The sequence below is a fragment of the Microtus oregoni genome, unplaced genomic scaffold (genome assembly GCF_018167655.1).
Source record: "Microtus oregoni isolate MIOR12 unplaced genomic scaffold, Mior012 000013F_ref0000133, whole genome shotgun sequence".
NCBI lineage: Eukaryota > Metazoa > Chordata > Mammalia > Rodentia > Cricetidae > Microtus > Microtus oregoni.
The window spans coordinates 32,716,680-32,724,283 of NW_024543072.1; positions in this window are offsets into that span (position 1 = coordinate 32,716,680).

Consider the following 7,604-nt stretch of genomic DNA (forward strand, 5'->3'; position numbering starts at 1 on the left):
TGTGTGTCTGTGTTTCCTTTATTTTCTTCTAAGACTTAATACTTGTGGTATGATGGGTGTGTCCCTAAGGTTCTGAATTCCAGAACAAAACTGGCAATTTCAGAGTATTTGAAAATGTTATACACTTCTTTCCCCTGAAGTAAAGGTATTAAGTTATCTGTTACAAAACACTCTAAGATAATATTAATTTAATTCTTCCCATTATAAAATGTTAACCTTAGAGACCAAAGGCTATTTGCATTGCACATAACTAAGAAAATTAGCCTTTAACACAAATAATGATTTGTTATTTTAAATAGTCTTTGACGTAATTTGCCTTTGGCAAAAGAAACCAGTTACAGGATGAAAGTATAGAACAAAAGATGAGAGAACTGCCATTTACTCCGAGTCCCAGAGCAAATAAAAAATCAAACCATATTATTAATGTAATTCAAGCCATTTTTCCCCTTCAAAAAGAATTTTTGGGTACTGAACTAAAAATTATTAATATCCTTTTAAAAACTAAACATTAACTGATACTGTCATTGGGCATCTGCTTAACAGGGATCTCCTCTGACTCCTGCAGTGGCCGTAACCAAGGCCAGTGACTGCTTTAAAGTCACACATCAGTTACTGCTGTTGTAAGACAGGTGTTCTGGAACTCTCATCCTTTCTTTGCCTCCTTGTAAGGGCAAATGATTTTAGCCACTTTGCTGTGCACAGACTTTTATTTTTGATTCGATCTATGAGAAGGAACTTTCATGAGCCATGAAATTAGTTAATAAAGAGAGAGATTTATTCTACAAGGAGGCTTAATTGAAACAAAGGAATAGAGTGGGAAGACCCCAAGACAGGGGGCTTCGCCTGGGAATTTACCACTAGGCTTTCTGTATACAGCCCGGAAAACATGGACATATGCATCCCAATAAACATCACGTCTGACTGCCTGTCTCTCCCGGGTTGAAACAGCAGCAGCAAGAGGCGTTCTGAGGCAAGTTTTTAAGCCTCATGAACAAGGGGGGCTCATTGCCCAGTCATCGGCAATCATCCAAACACCTGGTCCAGTATGCGCGTCCACTCCCAGACATTGGCCAGATGTCAAGGATGCGAAGCTCATCAACAGGTCTCTATCTTAATTAAAACAAAAACACTCCCCGTTCTAGATCCTGAGAACTGGCCAGGTTCTCAAAACAGAGAAGAGGGGTCATCTACAGTTCATGCCTTAGACATGAACTGTAGAGCCTTAACACAAGCCTTTCCATTTTAGAATTACTCTCCTTACTCTCCTGAGCACTGGGATTTGAAGCATGTACCCATAAAGGTACATGTGCCCACATATACTTACTGCTTTTGGTTGTAACTGTTTGGGTTCATGACTTACCCACTCTACTGTAAGGTTCCACTTCCTATGCTTAGTAGGTGTCAGCATCAATAGTTACTGTTGCCAGTAGAGAGACAGAGTCTCAGAGCCTCCTCAGAAGTGTAAAGGACCAATCACCATCCTTATCCTGGATAATCTCATATGTGCAGTGAGCATGCTCTTAAGCATCTGCCTGATGTTGGGTTTCGAATATACTAAAATGAAGACAGCTCCTGATGTTGAGTAGTTTACTGTGGAGGTGATAAACCGCTACATGAATTAGTAAAAATTCTCTTCAGCATGAGGGGAGATGGACACGCACCAGAGAGAATCCAGCATCCTTGGAGTGGCTTTCCACAAGAATGTCCAAATCCCTGAGTAGGCAAAAGAATCTTCCACAAGCAGTCCTAAGACAGCCAGACATGGACATAAAGAAAACTCTTGGTGTCTCCTTCAAATTCATGCTGAAACTTAATCCTAGTAGTTACATTGAGTTACTGGGTTAGGGAAGGCCGTTCCAGTCAACAGGGCTCTGCCTTCCTTAGTGAGGGATGACCAGCGCCTTACTCAAGACAATTTGAACAAGGAGAGGAGAGAGAGGGAACTGGGATTGGTATATAAAATGAGAAAAGATTATTTTTAAAAAATAAATTAAAAATGGAAACCAAAAAGAAAAAGTAAATATCCATGCCTTGAGATAAGGCAACAATCTTAATTGACACCAAAAACACAACAAAGGAAAAACTTGGTAAATTCCCAGTTAAATGCAAAGAAAATCATCATTGTATATTAAAAGACTGAAAACCCATAGAATGTGAGGAAATAGTCACAAATCATTTATCTGATAAGAGTAGCATTCAGAGTATTACAGAACTCTCAAAACTCAGCAATAAACAAATTTAAAGGAAGCCAAGGATGGATATTTCTTCAGAAAAGAATTACAGATGGTCAAAGAGCATGAAAAGACAACACCATTAACTATTAGCAAATGCAAGTGAAAACTGCAAAAATGTACAAAATACTTAGAAGGTGCTTGTTACCCAAAAGGGGAGAAACCGAGAGTATGAGAAAAATCAGGACTCGTATATTGTTGGTAGAATTTGAAGTGGTGCAGTTGCCATGGAAACCTATTTGATGGTTTCTTAAAAATTTATACAACCCAGGCGGTGGTGGCACACTTTAATCCCAGCACTTGGGAGGCAGAGGCAGGTGGATCTCTGTGAGTTCAAAGCCAGCCTGGTTTACAGAGCAAGTTCCAAGACAGGCTCCAAAGCCTGTCTCAAAAAAACAAAAACAAAAAAAACAAAAAAACAAAAACAACTTACACAGCTACCATATAGTTCAACAAGTCCATTCTTTTGGCTAATAGGATCAACCATAATTCCCCATAGATATTTGAATATGTGCTTATAGTACCCACCAAAATAGAAAGCAGATGTTCATCAACTCATAAATAAAATGCATAATCATACAATGCAATGTTTTATATTTATAATATATATTAATATTATATAATGCTGGTGCATTATATATATATAATGCTGGTGCACACTGCAACATAGAAGCCATATGTTGTATGGTTCAACTTACACAGAGAATTTCCAGAAAAAACATCCATAAAGAGTGGATTAGTTGTTACCTGGGACCATAGGTGTAATGGGTCACTAGATGTAAGCCTTTTTATTATTATTATTATTATTATTATGGGACCATAGGTGTAATGGGTCACTAGATGTAAGCCTTTTTATTATTATTATTATTATTATTATTATTATTATTATTATTATAGAAACATTCTTCAGTTAGTAGTGATGATTTTTAAGTAACCACTAAATGGTGCACTTGGTGTACACACTACTAAAAGGCACATTTTATAGTGTGTGGACTTTTTTCCAGAAAAAGGTGCTGTAGGCAAAGAGGGTGATTCATCTCTTGTGGAAAAAACAACCTAAAGGGAAGTCTGAAATTACTTTAAAGAGAGATCCTAGCCATAAAAAGTAAAAAAAAAAAAAAAAAATTGAAACAAAGTCGAGAAAGAAATGTTAACAGTATCTGTTAAAGCATAGGTGTTTGAGATGAACTGCTGTAGTGAAAGCAGTTATTTTTTGTGTGTAATTGAAACCAGCATTGTTTTGTCTTTTTCACTTAATCAAAATAAAACATGCCCCCCATTCCTCTCATGTCCACAGCCCGCCTTACATTCAAGGCCTCTTTACTATTGTTATCACATATGCATACAAATGAATAAACATAAAGACAGCCTGCTGCAGGCTTTCTGTGATGCCTGCATATCTATGTTTCTATCAGATAACCAATTGGCACTCAGCACCAAGATACATTCTCCCTCTCTCAGCAGGCGTTAATTGTGTGTAGCTCCCCATCCAGGGGTGGAGCCCTGTGAGATTTACCCCATCTATGTTAGACTGTCACCTGGTTTTAGAATTATTCAGGCCTTGTTTAGGTAGACATGTTGGTGAGATTTCATGGGTGTAGATTCCCAGTCATAGAAGGAATAATCCCCTGGGAGACTTCCTGATCCTCTGACTCTTTAAATCTTTCTGAATGTCCTTCCATGATGTTCCAGAACCTTGGGCACAGGGACTGTATTGCAGATATACTCAGTGGGCTGGGCATCTCTTGGTCAGTTGTCCTCTATTTTGACTTGCTGTGACCTTCACAATGGTCTCCTGCTTCAAAAAGTAGCTGCTTTGATGAGAAATGACACCTACATTTTTCTGTGAGTATAAGGAAGTATTTAGAATGTATTTAGTATACTGGTCCAGTAAAGTGGCAGTAATTGAGTCTCCTCTAAGACTCTAGACAAGGGCAGATAGGACTTTTTTACAGCACAGACTTGACTTCTCTCCTGCTAAGGAAGTCTTCTGTCCAATGGCATGGCTCTTGGTTCCTTGCAAAGATGTGTGTGTTGCTTCTGCACCTTTACAGATACCTCACCGTGATGCTGGTCATGGGCATGGCTGAGCAGGTATTTGTGAGTGGGGCTACTGAGTCCTTTGGGCATCTTCCGAGGAGGACTATATCTGTGTCACACGGTCATTGAGTTTTGCTTTCTGAGAAGTCCCCACAGTGATTCCAGGGTGACCGCAGCTGTTTGCAGGGCCACTCTCATCCCCATCCCCATTTGTTGTTGGCTTTCTTGATCTAAGTCATTCTGACTGGGGTGAGATGAGGTTCCAAAGTTATTTTAAGTTGTGTTTCTCTAATGCTAAGGATGATGAACATTTTTAAAGATGTTTCTTAGCCATATTTATTTCTTTTGAAAACCCTCTGTTCAAATCCACAGTCAATTTCAAATTATGGTTTTGATTCCTGAGCAAATGGAGTCATATTCAGAAAATCCCTTCTTACACTGTAGGGCACTGTCTGTTTTCTTCCAGCAGGATACGGTTTCATATTTAGGTCTTTGATACACTGGAAGTTACTTTTTATGCAGGCTTATAGATGCTGATCTAACTCCAGTTTTCCCAGTACCATATGGTGAAGATGCTGTCTCTATGTTTTTGGAATCTTTTCTAATATCCAATGGCTGTAGTTACTCATACTCACATGTGTGGGTTTTCTATTTTGTTCCATTGGTCTACATGTAATTTTGTATGGACACAATACTGTTTGTATTACTCTGGCATGGTACTACATCTTGAGGTCTGGAATGGTAATCCCACTGTTATTTTTGCTCAGGATTGCTTTGGCCATCAGGTCTTTTGTGGTTTTATGTGAGTTTCCAGCTTATTTTTGTTGCAGGGATTTTGATTTGTATTGCAGTGAATCTGTATTTGCTTTTGGTAAAATCATTTTCATATTAATTCTACTAATCCAGGTCTTTAGATTTACTAGTGTGCTTCTCTTTCTTCAGATTATAGAGGTTTTCCACCTCCTGAGTTAGGTTTGTTTCTAGACGTTTTATTTTCCTAGAAGCTGTTGTAGATGGTAGTGTTGGTTGTCAGTATACAGAGAGTCGGCTGGCTTTTGTAAGTTGATTTTGTGTCCTGCCACTTTGCTGAAGTAGTTATTTCCCGAAGTCCTCTGGTGGAATGTTTAAAATCTCTTATGTGTAATACCATACATCTGAAAGAGGGCTCCCTTTACTTCTCATTTTCTTACTTGTAGCTCTTTATTTTTTTCTTGCCTTTATTGTTCTAGCTAGTGTTTTAAGCATGATATTGAAAAGGAGTGGGGTTAGTGGATACCTCTGTCTCATTTCTGATTTTAATGGGATTGCTTTGAGTTTTTTTTTCCATTTAGGATAATGTTAACAGGACCCATATTGGAGCACTGGACTGATCTCCCAAGGTCCACTTGAAGAGCAGAAGGAGGGAGAATATGAACAAGGGAGTCAGGACCATGAGACAGTATGCCTGAGCTAATGGGAGCTCACCAAATTCAGTTGGACTGGGACTGAATGAGCATGGGATCAAACTGGACCCTCTGAATGTGATTGACAATTGGGGCAGACTGAGGGGCCAATGATAATGGCACTGGGATTTGTCTCTAATGCATGTACTGGCTTTTTGGTATCCTAGTCTATTTGGATGCACACCTTCCTAAGCCTGGATGTGGGGGGAAGGGCCTTGGACTTTCCACAGGGCAGGATACCCTGCCCTCTCTTAGGACTGGAGGGGGTGGGGAAAGGATATGTGGGGGAGTGGGAGGGAAGAGGGAGGAGGGGAGGAAGTGAGGATTTTGATTGGTATTATTTATAAAGTAATAAAAGAAAAAAAGATAATGTTAGCTGTGGGTTTGTCATATCTGACCTTTATTATGCTGAGATTTGTTTTCAACAAGGCCATAATTAGCACAAAAGAAACAAAATGACGATTTTTATCTTACCATACCTTGATGGGATAAACTAAAAATAAATGAGAAATTGCCAATGCAGATCATAGAGTCTACAAATATTTGGGAGACAGGGGTACCTTGAATTGGCAGTCATTGGTGGCAACACAGAAAATTTAAAGGGTCATATAATCAAATGAAAATGATAGTATAATTTATCAGAACCTTTGGGATGTAGCTAGGCAGTTCTAAGTGGAAAGTTTATTGCTGTAACTGTTGACTTTAAAAATTTCAGATCTCTGATAACCTAATAATGCACCTGAAGGTCTTAGAAAAATAAGAGCAATCCAAGCCCCAAAACAGAAGCTGGTGAAAGATCAGAGCAGAAACTTAAGAAATAGAGAGTAAGTCATAAATGGAATCCAACAAAAGGGTATTTTAAAAGATACTGACAAACTCCTATCCAAACCAACAAAGGAGAAAAGGAGAGCAAACCACGGATTAGTAAAATGGGAGCAGCACACATCACAGAAGTGGCTGGTCGCCTGGCAGCAAGAACCTGGGATCCTCCGACCTCATCCTGTTGTCAAATATTAATTTTACTATGTAAAGGTGCATTACATTTGTTTATGCTCCATAATATTACTTTAACTGTGTAAAGGTGTGTTGCTTTTGTTTCCTCTTGCCTGCCTAAGGCACCTGATTGGTCTAATAAAGAGCTAAACAGCCAAGAGCTAGGCAGAGAAAGGATAGGTTAGACTGGCAGAGAGAATAAATAGGAGAAATCTAGGCTCCAAAAGAGAACAGAAGAAGAGAGGAGAGACCAAGGGACATGCCTGGGGCCAGAAGTCAGGCAGCTGCTAGCCAGCCATAGAGAGGCAGAAGTAAGAAAAGTAAGAAGCCTGGTACAACATCCCCTACTCCCAGATGTGTGGTTACACCCAACTTCTATGTGATCACTAGGGTTCCAAACATGAACTGAAGGCATAAGTCACAAAACAATCCCACACCAGTTTGGAATTATGATTAATAAAAGGGTTATTTATTTAAAGGGGAAAACTTACAGATCACCATCCTAGACAACAGCCCTCTGCACAACCAGGAAAGGAGTCTAGTAGCCAGAAGCAGAGCTGGAAGCAAGAGAGCATGAGCATGGCTACGCTGCTTTTTAAAGCAAAAGAGACCATGCCCAAGTGGGCTGGAATATTAAAGGCTGTTGGCTGAAGGAGCGGAAGGAGCTCCTACAACAATGGATCTTCATGCTTACATAGTATATGCTTTATCCTCTGAATTATTTGATCAGCCCTGACAAATGTTATTTTTAATAGGAAAACAAAGTATTTCCTTTAAAATCAAGAATAAGATTACAAAACCTTTTGTTATTGCCTCTCAACATTGTACTGAAGTTTGGACTGAGTAAAATATGACAAAAAAATAAAAATAGTATTTAGGTTGGAGAGATGACTCTACA